This window comes from Chiloscyllium plagiosum, chromosome 12 (genome assembly GCF_004010195.1).
Source record: "Chiloscyllium plagiosum isolate BGI_BamShark_2017 chromosome 12, ASM401019v2, whole genome shotgun sequence".
NCBI classification, from domain to species: Eukaryota; Metazoa; Chordata; class Chondrichthyes; order Orectolobiformes; family Hemiscylliidae; genus Chiloscyllium; species Chiloscyllium plagiosum.
This window is the reverse complement of record NC_057721.1, coordinates 34,076,389-34,091,482: the sequence shown is the minus strand read 5'-3', so window position 1 is coordinate 34,091,482 and position 15,094 is coordinate 34,076,389. Positions and strand designations below refer to the sequence as shown.

Below are 15,094 nucleotides of genomic sequence, written 5' to 3'. Positions count from 1 at the left end.
CCTATCAGAAAGATGTTGTGAAACTTGAAAGGGTTCAGAAACGATTTACAAGGATGTTGCCAGTGTTGGAGGATTTGAACTATAGAGAGAGGCTGAACAGGCTGGGGCTGTTTTCCCTTGGAGCGTCGGAGGCGAAGAGGTGACCTTATAGAGGTTTACAAAATTATGAGGGGTATGAATAGGAGAAATAGACAAAGTCTTTTCCCTGGGATCGGGTAGTCCAGAACTGGAGGGCATAGGTTTTGGGTGAGAGGGGAAAGATATAAAAGAGACCTAAGGGGCAACTTTTTCACGCAGAGGGTGGTATGTGTATGGAATGAGCTGCCAGAGGATGTGGTGGAGGTTGGTACAATTGCAACATTTAAGAGGCATTTGGATGGGTATATGAATAGGAAGGGTTTGGAGGGATATGGGCCGGGTGCTGCAGTTGGGACTAGATTGGGTTGGATATCTGGTCGGCATGGACAGGTTGGACCGAAGGGTCGGTTTCCATGCTGTACATCTCTATGACTCTATGAGGATACTTTCTTCTGACTTGGTCAAACTATACCATGATTTCCAACACTTGGTTGTAAGAATGGCTAGTTGAGAGGAGAAATTAAGTAAAACATTAATTTTTCCTCACATCGTGAAACTACAACCTGGGGGAAAAGAAAGTGCTTTCAGACAAAACTTAAAAAGAAAGATCATGAGTTATGTTAAGAAAGAAAATAGAAGTTAGCTTGGATATCAACACCTGATAATTATGCAGTTATGCCAACTAATATTGAGTGAAGCATGGATCAGACTTGAACTTTAATATCTGTCAGACAATGGCCAAACACCTAACAGTTTACAAATTTGCAAATTACACAAAACCATCTTTGTGTAGACATGCTGTCTTTCAACTAATTCTTAAATGAACAATATTTTTGAAAAAAAATCAAACATAACAGAGAGTGATCTTTTATAGAATCACAGATCACTACAGTGTGGAAACAAAGAGTAACCCACCCAGGCCCATTCCCCTCCACTATTATCCTATATTTACTGCTGATTTTTGCACCTAACCTACTCATCCCTGAACACTATGGACAATTTAATTTAATTAATAAGCCATTCAATGTAATAATTACTCAGTTTATCTTGGACATCCACATACAAAGTATCATGTACAGGCCAGTAAATTAATTTACTATTGCATCTTTGTCTAAACCAACTTTATTTTTCTCTTCAGGGTCATTCATAGTTTGTTAAGAAAAAGAAACAGCAGGATAATAATTTTAAGAGATATCTTTGAAATGAAATGCGGGAAGTATGACTGATATACTAAATGCAAGACATATAAACTTAGAAAATGAGTTTTGGATATACAATGAGCATTCTGTGAAAACAGTAGCATTTGTCTTATGTACACACAAACATATACAGTATGCCTTCTAAAGTTAAATATCTCTTATTAAGCAGTACTGGAGAGAGAGTATGGAATTCAGCCAATGGGAATTGCCCTGCATTTTTTTGGAATAGTAATCATCTGGGTCTTAAACATGGCAGGGAGTAGCCCTTGTTTATGGTAGCAACAGCCTCTTAACGTTGAGAAAATATTCTTTGGTGTGGCTTCAGTGCATGGAACATAGGGTTGAGCACAGTGATAGATTGTACATGAGATCGTTTGAGACCTGGTTGTGTTGCTTTGTCTCTTTAATAAAGTTCTCTGCAAACAAAAAAATATTCCTCAAACTTTAACTACATTCATTTACAGGATGAGTGTGTTGCAGGATAGGCCACATTTATTGCCAATCCTTAACTAACCTCAAGAAGGTGGGATGAGCCAACGTGTTACTGGTGTACCTAAGGTACTATTAAGGAATGCCTAGAATTTGGTTTCTATATGTTTGTTTCTGTGCCAAACAATTATCAGGAATTGAGATGCTTATATTTCTAAGCAGCAGAGAAAGAAGAAATTCAATAAAGAAGTTGATATAAATGGAGTGAAGATGAAGAGGTTGAGAAGACAGAAAGCAAGTAAGAGAAATCATCACAGAAATAGGTTGAAGGTTTAACAATGGCAGGGAGGGGCAAAAACTGATGGAAGACCGAGGATATTAGGAGGAAACACACTTTCCATCTTCTCTTCTCCAGTTTGACATGAAATGCAGTGGCCCTAATGAGGAACCTCACTCCTATCTAAAACAAAAAAGTAGTTTTTTTCCCATATTTTTCCTTTCACATGCAACAGGATATTGAGAGATATCCTGAGTGTGAAAATTAAAGAGTAGCACAGAGATTGAATCTGTAGCAATGAATGAGAATATTTTCAACCTTTTCCAGATGATTGAACATGGAAGAAAGGGGTAAATTGCTACACTGGTAAAAATATGAAACCCAACTCCACCAAGAACATATGTGATTTAATGACCATATGGTTAGATTTCCCTTGGAGTTAAAGTCTTGTGAATTTTTGAAAATTTTGGTCATCTAAATGGTTTCTTATTGATGTGAAGATTGAAGTTTAAAATTTCTCTAATTACCCTTCTGCGGTTCTGATCTATTTTAAATACCTACACTCCATGATTGATGATCAGTTATTTTACCCTTCCAAACTCTACCTATGCCAACTTTGAAAGATTTCAGTAATGACTGAATAGTCAAAGATTTTGTTCTTGCTTTCCAGCAGCACTTTCGCCTTCTATACTGCAAAGAACTTCTTCCTCTAACTATGGATGCAGGTACTATAACCCCATGGTAGATTCAGTGAAATAAGTAGACAACTTGCTTCTTCTTCACCTTCTACTAGCAAGTGATGATTGTGGTCAAAAAAAGACAGCTGGAGTTTCAGGAAAAGTATGAACTTAATCCAAAAATACAGAAAAGTCCAAAGTTTCAGACTTCAATAAGTGTTTCTTTTCTTTGTCACTGTGTTGAAAAAGCAAAACAAGATCTAGAATGCTGTTCACCTATTTCTTTGGCAACTTATTTTATCATTTTGAAAGACATATAGTGCTTGCACAACTGTCTTGTAATCTTAGGACTGTAGTGTCTTTAATTCTGATTTCAGATGCATTGAGTCAAGATTTTCAGTGTCTGCTAAAAGTATATATCCCTACATTTTTCCCTCCTCTGGTTTGGATCACAGGAGTGGCCTGATGATCTATCTACAACACTATATTGCCACCGGTCTTCACTTTATTTCAGGCTCTTTCTGTCACTTGTTTCTGGTTCAGCAGGTCTGGGTCACTGTTACCATCATATTGTCATATGAGGCCTACGTTCTTTTGAGTTTATAGCAACGAGGTTTTATTGAATGGAGCTAAACAGAGAGGATGGTCAGAGAGTTTATTTTATCTTGAATCCTACAGACCAAGGCTCTACCCCACATGATTTGACAAGACTATGACATAGCTCTTTACAATAAACTCAGTAATTATGCTTAGATTAAATTTATAAATCCTTTTATCCAACAATAACCTCATGCCTCTATGTGGAAGGATCTATGCAAGTTCTCTTTCTGGCTTCTATAAGATTGCATAAAGTTATTTACCAGAGGTCCACGAGTTCTCATTTCCCCCTCTCCACTATACTGCCAACTCCCATCCCAAAAAAATTGAGATTCACTTGCTCACGAATCACTCAGTAATCTAAGTTAGGGTTAATTGCACAGTTAAGATGTAATTTAATGAATCATTGAGGGTTAGGCTAGGAACACGCTGCAGCAAAATTTTGTAAGCATATTTTAAATTGGTATGAATGGGCAAGTTGGGAAGAGAAGTTTTGGTTTATCCACAAGGACACAATGCTGGAGTTTGCTGAATCAAGTTTGCTGGAATGCAGATGCTAGCCATAGCAACAACCATAGATGAGAAATGAAATATAATTAAGTATTACTTGTTTGTTACTGTTCTTAGATCCATTTGCTTCCTGCCTCAGTAATTCTCTTCTTAAGAAAGAAAGGTTGTTGCCCATTCCACAATCAAAATGTAGCATTAATGTACATGAAACAAAAAAAACGTTGGCCAAGACTCAGCTTGATAAAAACATTCAATAGTAGGTAAGATAATCTCTCAATAGAAAAACTTAAAAACAGGCTTCCATTATCTAATGCGCAAAAACAATCAAATTCTCCTCGTCTTTTTATAAAGCAAATTGAATTACTTGTTGTGTGGCTAAATAAATCCTTTACCAAAAGTCTAAATAAAGGAGTAGTGATTCATGTAATCTTGACAATTTAGCATATTTCGTAATTTGTAGTCAATCTGTAAAGACTGCCCCAGGTAGTGAAAAATAAATTCCTGGAACTTAAGAATTGTCTAGGAGTTCTGATGTTCTAATCATGTCTGTGTCTGGAATTAATGAAACAATAAGCTGCATTGTTACATTGTAAGAGCTCAACAAGTAATATGAAGCCTGACAAAGAACTGAGATGAGAAATGTAATGTTTCAAAAAGACAATATAAAAATGTTAATAAATAAAAGCTTACAATGTACTTTAGTGATGTAATTTTGGGAAAAATTTAAGAATGCTACCATAATGTTCCTCTTATTACACTGTTACATACAGTGTAAATTCACATCACTTTTAAATCTTAACTGCCTTTTTTAAGCACGCTATTATATTTCCTGCAAAACAGCAGTTTGAGAGAATGATGGTTAGCAAAGATAGATTGCACAGTAGCCTATGGCATAAATTTACAGTTAACAATATTGCTTTTTTACACAATAAAGCACCACCATTTAGGGATTTGACAAACTCTTATATACACACATTCTGAATATTAATCTCAGCCATTAATTATAAACCTATATTTGAATTTTAAAAAAAACAAAAGCATTGATCCTTAAACATTAAACTATTCAGGCATCAATGACAATGTGCACAATATCTATCAGTATCATTACTGATAGCTGCTGCAAGCCTCAGAGACAGACACCAAGAAAAATTGAAATATTAAAAAAAATACTTCATAATCATATGATGATAATAAACAAGGAACTTTGTTCTCACAATTTATTACAACTTGCCCATTACTTAGTTTGTGATGTTGTTCCATTCCCTACATGCATGATTCCACATTCTGTTGTATGGGCATGCCAGCACTCTACAACGTTTGAGCTGCAGCTCATGATAAAGGTTGCTGCTATCATCCTCTAAGTGGAGGAAACAATACGATCTTTTTGGCTTAGTGGCTACGAAAAGTCATTCTCTGGTCAAAAAGAGAAGTCTCTTGTAGTTAAGAAGATATAATTTTCTTGCATGTTAACAACTAGTTATGGGGTTACACATGATATATATTGCTATAGAGACTTTGAGGACCAGAATTTAAGAACATAAGTAAGAAATAGGAACAGGAATAGGTCATATAGCCCCCTCAAGCCTAGTCCACCATTCACTATGGTCATAGCTGATCTGACATTCCTCATGTCCACTTTCCTGTCCTTCGACCATAACCCTATTGATTAACCTACTGACCCAGAATCTATCCATCTCAGTCTTAAATATACACAAGGACTCTGCCACCCGACTCCCCCTGCCTCCCCATAATTCTCTGTGACAAGGAGTTGCAAAGATTCTCAACCATCAGAGAAGAAATTTCTCCTCATCTCAGTCTTAAATTGGTGATCCTTTATTCTGAGACTAGACTATGCCCTCTGGTTCTTAACTCTTCAATGGAGGGAATCTTCCTCTCAGTATTTACCCTGTCAAGCCCCTTAAGAATCCAAGATGTTTTAATGAGATCATCGGCCCCAAATGTTTAATCTTCCCACATAAGGAAAGGCCTCCAACTCATGGATCATTATACTGAACCTTCACTGAATTACCTCCAATGAAATAATATTTTTCCTTAAATAACAGAACAAAACTACTCTCAATACTCCAGATGTGGTCTCAACAGTACCTTGTATAGTTGCAGTAAGACTTCCCCATTCTTATTTTCCAAGTCTCTTGAAATAAGAACCAACATTCCAATTTCCTTTCAGACCTGTGTGCTAACTTTCCGTGTTACACGTACAAGTATCCTACCCTTTGTGTTGCAACTTCCTACAGTTTTTCTCCATTTAAATAATAATCTGTTCTTTTGTTCTCCCTTCCAAATCAAAAAACTTCCTATTTTCCCATATTATTCCTCATTTGACAACTGCATGCCCTCTTAACCTATCAATATCCCTCTCACACAGAACATTACAGCACAGTACAGGTCCTACAGCCCTCGATGTTGCGCTGACCTGTGGAACCAATCTAAAGCCCATCTATCCTACACTATTCCAAGTGCAGCCGCACCAGTGTTTGTACAGTTGTACAGTACATCTCAAAGAACTCAATAAGGTTTGTGACGCATGACCTACCTTCATAAAGCATGTTGACTATCCTTAATCAACCTATTCCTTTCTAAATTATTATAAATCTTATAGTCTTTTCAAATATCTTTCCCACAACTGAAATAAGGCTCAAAGGTCTATAATTATCAGGGTTGTCTCTACTCCCCTTCTTGAACAAGGGGACATTTACTATCCTCCAGTCTTCTGGCATTATTCCTGTAGACAATGATGACATAAGATCAAAGTCACAGGCTCTGCAATCTCCTCCCTGGCTTCCCAAAGAATCCCAGGATAAATTCCATCCAGCCCAGGGGACTTACCTGTTTTCAGATTTTCCAGAATTGCTAATGCCTCCTCCTTGTGAACCTCAATCATGTCTAGTCTAGTAGCCTGTACCTCAGTATTCTCCTTGACAACATTGTCTTTTTCCAGTGTGAATACTGATGAAAAATATTCATTTAGCGCTTCCCCTATCTCCTAGGACTCCACGCTACTGTTCTTAATTGTCCCTCATCCTTTTCTAGTCATTCTTTTATTCCTGATATACCTATAGAAAGCTTTAGGGTTTTCCTTGATCCTATCTGCCGACTTCTCATGTTCCCTCTTGGCTCTTCTTAGCTCTCTCGAGTCCTCCCTGGATAACTTATAACTCTCAAGTGCTCTAAGTGAGCCTTCACATCTCATCCTGACATCAATCTTCTTCTTCCTCTTGACAAGAGATTCAACTTCTTTAGTCAACCACAGCTCCCTCACTTGACCACTTCCTCCCTGCCTGACAGGTACATAATGTCAAGGATATGCAGCAGCTATTTCAATTGTGCCCATCCCCTGCAGTTTCCTTCCCCATCCTATGCATCCTAAATCTTGTCTAATTGTATCATAATTACCTTGCCCCCAGCAATAACTCTTGCCCTGCAGTATACCTTTCCCTTTCCATCGCTGAAGTAAACATAACCGAATTGTGGTTACCATCACTAAAGTATTCACCTACTTCCAAATCAAACACCTGGCCAGGTTCATTACCCAAGACCGAATCCAATGTGGCCTCGACCTTTGTTGGCCTGTCTACATACTGTGTCAGGAAACTCTCCTGCACACATTGGAGAAAAACTGACCCATCTAAAGTACTCAAACTATAGTATTTCTAGTCAATATTTGGAAAGTTCAAGTTTCCCATAACAACTATCCTGTCAATCTTGCTCCTATCCACAATTATCTTTGCTATCCTTTTTTCTATCTCTCTGAAACTGTTCAGAGGCCTATAAAAAACTCCCAACTGGATGGCCTCTCCTTTCCTATTTCTCACCTCAGCCCATACTACCTCAGTAGACGCGTCCTCAAATTTCCTTTCTGCCACCGTAATACTGTCCTTGACTAACAATGCCACACCTCCCCCTCTTTTACCACCTTCCCTGTTTTTACTGAAACATCCAAATCTCAGAACCTAACAACCATTTCTGCATTTCTGTCCCTGTTCTATACACGTCTCCAAAATGGCTACAACTTCGAAGTCCCAGGTACCAACCCACGCTGCAAGTTCACCTACCTTATTCTGGATGCTCCTGGTGTTGAAGTAGGTACACTTCAAACCATCTTCCTGCTTGCCGGTGAACTCTTGTGACCTTGAAACCTCATTTCTGACCTCACTACTCACAATCTCCTGGACACTGGAACTACAATTTAGGTTCCCATCCCCCTGCTGAATTAGTTTAAACCTGAAGAACATTAGCAAATTTCCTCCCACACCCCCCATCCCCCCCAGGATATCGGTGTCCCTCTGGTTCAGGTGTAGACCATCCTGTTTGTAGAAGTTCCACCTACTCCAGAATGAGGCCTAATTATTCAGGAATCCAAAACCCTCCCTCCTGCACCATCCCTGTAGCCACGCGTTCAAATCCTCTCCTTCCTTATTCCTTGCCTCACCAGCATGTGGCACAGCCAACAAACCAGAGATAAGAACTCTTTATTCTAGTTCTAAGCTTCCGCCCTAGCTGCCTGAATTTCTGCTTTAAATTCCCATTCTTTTTTCTATCTACGTTGTTAGCGTCTATGTGGACCATGACTTGGAGCTGCTCCCCCTCCCCCTCAAGGATCTCGAAAATACCATCAGAGACTTTACGAAACCTGGCAGCTGGGAGGCAACACACCAACTGTGAGTGTCTCTCATTCCCACAGAACCTCCTATCTGTCCCCTTAACTATGGAATCCCCAATGACTAATGCTCTGCTCATTTTCCCCATTCCCTTCTGAGCAACAGGGACAGACTCTCTGCCAGAGACCTGTACCCCATTGCTTACCCCTGGTAAGTCATTCCGCCGCCACTCCCCCACCCCTCACCTCCAACAGTATACTTGCTATTGAGGGGAATAGTCACAGGGGTTCCCTGCACTGCCTGCCAGTTCCTTTTCCATCCCCTGATTGTGACCCATCTGCTTTTACTTGTACCCGAGGTATAACTACCTCTCTGTAACTCCTCTCAATAACCCCCTCAGCCTCCAGAATGATTCCAAGTTCACCCTACTCCAGCTCGTGTTCCGTAATGCGGTTTTCAAAGAGCTGGAGTTGGGTGCACTTGCTGCAGAGTAAGTCAGCAGGGACACTAGTGGTGATTCTTGCCTCCCACATTCAGCAGGAGGAACATTCAACAGCCTTAACCTCCATTCCCACTACTTTAAATTCCCAAAGAGACTGTAGAAAAATAAAGAATAAAAAAATGAATTACCTTACCAACCCAGCGCACAGAACCTTTTTTCAGTTAGAGGAGGGGGATGAGTTGGAGATACTACCTAAGTTGTGTTTCGGGAACACAATCACCCAAATATATTACTCCACTTACTCAGCAGTCCCATTTCTGCTCCTGCTCAGCATGCACTCCACCTATTCACGAGGTAAGTTTTTCAATCAGTGACTCAACTTCCCTTCAGCCCCCGGTTGATACACCCGCTCTTCCTGCTGCTGAAACATATCCTGCCTATTTTTGTGTCGTTTGCAAATTTGATTAACATTCATTCACTTCCTTCTTCCAAGTCATTAATACATTGAAAATGGTTGTGTTCCCAGCACTGATTCCTGTGGATCGCCCATGGATCGTCAACCTGAAAAAGAACGCCTTATCCCCACTTGTTGATTCCTGCCATTAGCTAATTTTCTAACAATACCAATATACTAGCTCCAACCCCACGGGCTCTCATCTTATAACTTAATCTCTCATGAAGTATATTGTCAAATGCCTTCTGACAGTCCAAATGCAACACATCTGTTGGTTCTCCTCTATCCACACTGGTTGAACCTTGCTTGAAAAATTGTAATAAATTAGTCAGACATGATTTCCCTTTCATGAAACCATGCTGACTCTATTTGCTTAAATGATGATTTTCCAAATATTCTGCTATTACACCTTAATAATTGATTCCAATACTTTTCCAACAACAGAGGTTGGAATAATCAGCCTGTAGTTACCTGTTTTTTTATCTCCCTCGCTTTCAGAATAGAGGTGTCACATTAGCAGTTTTCCAATCCTCTGCTACTTCTCCAGAATCCAACAATTTTTGGAAAATTACAACTAATACATCCATTATCTCTGTAGCTATTTCTTTTAGGATCTTAGGATGTAAACCATCAGAACCACGGGATTTATCTGCCTTTAGCCCCATTAAGTTATCTAATAGTACGTTTATGGTGATGGTACCCACATATTCTTTAGTATTGATGGAATGTTCAAAGTATCCAACACCATAAAGACTAATGCAAAATCTCTAACTTTTCTGCTCTTTGCTTGTTCCCTAAAACTGTCTTTCAGATTCATTTTCTAAGGGGCCTATGTTTACTCTGATCTCCCTCTTCTTTTTTATATATTTAAAGTGGCCAGTTTACTGTCAGTTTTAAATACCTTGTCCTCTCAGTTTATTTTCTGTTTTTAATATCTTTAGTTCTCTGTTGTTGGTTTCTGAATTTATTCCAGTCTTCAGGGCTATTACTGACTTTGGCCTCATTATTTGTATTTTTTCTTTCAACTTACTACTCTCCTTAACTTCCTTGCTTAGCCAGGGTTAGTTTATCCCTCTCTTCGAATCTTTCCTCCTTAGCGGGATGCATTTTTGTTGAAGGTCATAAATTACCTCCTTAAATGACTGCCAATGCTTGCTTATTATCACTCCTGCTAATCTACCCACCCAGTTCACTTTAGCTAACTCTATCCTCATAGCATTGTTATTCCCTTTAAGTTAAACACAGTTGTTTCTGACCCAAGTTTCTCACTCTTGATGTGAATTTTAAATTCTATCGCATTATGATCAGTCCTTCCTAGAGGATCTTTGGAAGGTCATTTATTAAAACTTCCGCATTACCAATACCAGATCCAAAATAGCCTACTCCCTGGTTGGCTCCCTGATATATTGCTTGAGAAAACTCTGTCTAATGCACTCTGAATTTGTTGTAGTAGCTAACCTTTCCAATTTGGTTAACCCAATCAACATGAAGATTAAAGTCATCCATCTTCATTGCTCTAAATTTCACTGACATCCGAGCTATTCAGCCCACAAGTCACATTCCGGTTACAGTTTTGCATCTAACAAATAGTCGCCCATGTGTAATCAGGTTTCCAGCCTAAAATTCCTCTTTACTTTTAAATTAGATTTGGCCTATAGCCTTTAGGAGTGCTAAACAACTAGGGTGCTTCTGCTCCCATACACTGGGTGCAAAGGAATTCTGATGCAATGCTTACATTAGGGATATTGTCATTTAAAAGAAATAAAAACATGCTTGACTAAGTAATATCAGTTTTGTGAGAAAAATCTGGCAAAGTGAAGTATCAAATGCTGCATAGTTCAGCTATTTAATCGGATATAATTCCTTGCAGGAAACAAAACTATTTGCATCCCAAATTGGTTCAAAGTTCAAATGGCACAGAATACAGAATTAATATTACAATGTAAATCAATTTGCTGCTGTCATGAGCACAAAGAGAACTTTGGGTCAAAAGTGCATAATCAACTGTAGGATTCATCATTAAAAATAAAAATAATCCTTTGAAAGGTAAAAATTAATATTGTATTTAAAATTAGCATCTTATAGATAAAATAGAAAACATGGATTGGCATTTTTGAGGCAATCAAAAAGTATTGAAAATAAAAATGAAATCTCATGACTCAATAGCTCTTTCTTCGAGCATGCTTATTACAAATCAACCAGTTTCAGAATGTCATCTCATTCCAGACTGTTAAAACATATAAAACGTCTGTAAACCTAATCCTAAACTCCAAAGAAAATAAATCAATTTACATTCTAAAAATCAGAATTTGACATTAGATAATTTGACGTAACCCAGGCTATATTGCGGAAGCATTTGTCTTCATGCTCCAATGTCATCCATGGCTGAGTTGGTATACTCTTGCCTCCAAGTTACAAGGTTCTGGAATGGAGTCCAACGCCAGGTGTGGAGCACAAATTTCAAGAATCACACTTCAATTCTGAAGGAGTGCCATCTTTTGGATTAGACACTGAATCGAAGTTCCATGTGCATTCTCAGATAGATGCAAAACATTCGGAAATCAGGGGAATCATTCCTCAATCAACATCAACACAACTAACAAAATCATTATCACAGTAGTGTTTACAGGAGCTTGCTGAGTACAAACGGCTGTTTTATTTTCTGCATTACAACAGAGACTGTACTGGCTGTAAAGCATTTGAGGTGTTGGTTATGAAAAGTGCTCTACAGCACATTTTCATAACCATGAAAGACAATGATTATACAAAAACTGTCATCCAAAGGAAGTGGTGGAGGCTAGTACAATTGCAGCATAAAAAAGGCATCTGGATGGGTATATGAATAGGAAGGGTTTGGAGGGATATGGGCCAGGTGCAGGCAGGTGGGACTAGATTGGGTTGGGATATTTGATCAGCATGGACAAGTTGGACCGAAGGGTCTGTTTCCGGGCTGTACATCTCTATGACTCTATGTGGACAAATGATTGTCATACCCTTCAACCCATCATTGTCACAATGTTAAAATCTGGGAAAACAACAAGAAAGCTAAATAATATCGATAAAACGTTAAGACAATACGCATAGAAACTCCATACATATTTCTCATGTCAACGGAAACGTCATGCAAAACAAAAGGGTGAATTTCCCTGTTCTGTTGAAAAGTCATTGACCCGAATCTCAATTCTATTTCTCTTACAGATGTTGCTCAGGTATTTGCAAAACATTTTGTTTTTCATTTCAGATTTACAGAATCTCTAATGTCTTATGTGGGTCAGAAAATGTCTGCAAGACTGAATATTGCCATTAGCAGCATTTACTTTTGTCATATTAATTGAACTTGTGAGCATGACAACTTAGAATCTCAAACTAGCAAGACCCAAACTGGTCTCCATGATAATGTCTATCGCAGTTAATGTGACCTGTTGCTAACATGCAATAACGCATATCTTGTTAAGTTTAAGAGACTCTTCTAATTTGTTATTAATCCTTTCTGGGGATATGGACATAACTGTCATTTATTGTACATCCCATATTTTCTTGGAAAAGCTGGATGTGAATTGTGAAATTCTTGGGGTGAAGAGACACTCACACTGCTGTTAGGATTAGACTTCCAGAACTTGACCCATCAACAATGAAAGAATGGCAATATCGTTCAAAGTCAGGATGGTGCGAGACTTGGAGGAGAACTCACAGGCGATGGTGTTCCCTTACCTGTGCTGTCCTTATCTTTCTAAATGGTAGAGGTTACAGGTTTGGAAGTTACTATCACAGGATCCTTGGTAAGGTAATACAGTGCATCCTCTACATGATATATACCAGCATCACTAAGCATTGATAGTGAAGTCAGCAAATATTGCAGGCAAATGGATCAGGTCCAATCAAGCAGGCTACTTTGTCCTGGATGGTGTTAAGCTTCTTCTGTGTTAGAGCTATATCAATTCATGAAAGTGGGAAATTGTCCACCACACTCTGTATATCATGTAAAGAATTTTCAAAGATAGGTGCATTTCCTGCCATAGAATTTCTAGATTCTGACCTGCTCTTTTTAGCCACTGGATTTATGTGGTTGATCTAGTTCAGTTTCTGGTCAATGGAAACTCCTAGGATGTTAATAGTGAGGGATTCAACAATGCCACTGAATGTTATGATGCTTAGACTCTTCTATTGATGGCAGTATTCATTTCCTCGCACATGTCGGTCAACATAACAAGCCTGGATATTGTCTGGGTCTTAGTGTCTAACAGCACATAGAAATGTTCAAAAATAGGAGCAGAAATAAACCATTTGGCCTGTGAAGCACACCCCACATTCAATATGATCATGACTCTGCATCCAGTCTGTCCAGATCTGACAGAATTTCTAAGCTTTAAATTAGATCCCCTCTCATTCTCTGTACTCCAGTAAATACAGGCCCAGTCCAACCAATCTCTCATAATACAACAAACCTGCCATCCCAGGAATTAATATGGTGAACCTCAGCAGCATTCCCTCCCTGGCAGAACCCAAACCGATTATCAGTAAGCAAGTTATTCCTTTGCAGGTGCTGCTTGATCATACAGTCTACGGCTCCTTCCATCACATTACTGTTGATCAAGAGTCAACAATCAACCTCTGATGATGAAGGAGTGTCCAAACCAAACCAAATTACAGGTGAAATAATGAATATGCTTGTTCTAGCACAAATCAGCAGGGAGATTGAGAATAAAAATCAATGGACACAGACTGAAGATGTGCTATATACAATTCCGTGAAAACCACCAATGAGAAGGGATGATCATTGTCCAATACTTCAAGAAAGTGCACAAAAGAAGCTGCCATGTTTCATCATGGAAGACACCCTCCACTAGGGATATCCAGGAGATTTAATGCCCTCCAGTTTAAAGGAAGTACAGATCTAAGATTGTCAGGAGGAGAATCAAAAGTAAGTCTTCGCAAATTTCTTTCATAAATGTAACCTGCAACTGTTAGTATTCAATAAACTAGACCTTGTTAATTGGAGGAGACTCTTCCAGTTAGATCAGAAGTGATTTTCCCCAGGCCGTAGAGTTTCCTACACTAAAAGAGAATAGTAGCAACAATCCCCATCATGATCAGTAAATCATATAGCATAATTCACTCACATACTCATACAAGAAATAGCAAGGGAATAACCTGTTCACTGGCACTCAAATTTGGCTTCAACCAGGGCCAGACTACTCATCACACCACACTCCTAACTTCACTATTGCTTTAATTCAAACATGGAAAGAGCTGATCTCAGGTAAATTAAGAGTCACTGCCCTTGACATTAAGTCAGCATTCAACTTGAGTGTGGCATCAAGGTGCACCAGCAAAACTAGCGTCAATGGGAATCAGGGAAAACTCTCAAATGGTTGGAGTGACACTTAGTGGGCAGCACGGTGGCACAGTGGTTAGCACTGCTGCCTCACAGCGCCAGAGACCCGGGTTCAATTCCTGCCTCAGGGTGACTGTCTGTGTGGAGATTGCACATTCTCCCAGTGTCTGCGTGGGTTTCCTCCGGGTACACCGGTTTCCTCCCACAGTCCAAAAATGTGCAGGTCAGGTGAACTGGCCATGCTAAATTGCCCGTGGTGTTAGGTGAAGGGGTAAATGTAGGGGAATGGGTTTGCTTGGGTTGCGCTTCGGCGGGTCGGTGTGGACTTGTTGGGCTGAAGGGCCTGTTTCCACACTAAGTAATCTAATCTAATCAAGACAGATGATTGTGATTGTTGGACATCTTGGATCTCAGGTCTAGGACACCTCTGCAGCAGTTCCTCAGGGTACCTTAGAGGTCCAATCTTTATCTCCTTCA

General features: G+C 39.1%; 1 protein-coding gene across 14 annotated transcripts in view; it reads right to left on the bottom strand.

The window, feature by feature from the left end:
• The window catches only part of LOC122555094 (zinc finger and BTB domain-containing protein 20-like), a 367,748-nt gene that overhangs the window by 177,193 nt on the left and 175,461 nt on the right, over nt 1-15,094 (bottom strand). The gene's annotated exons all lie outside the window — the stretch shown is intronic.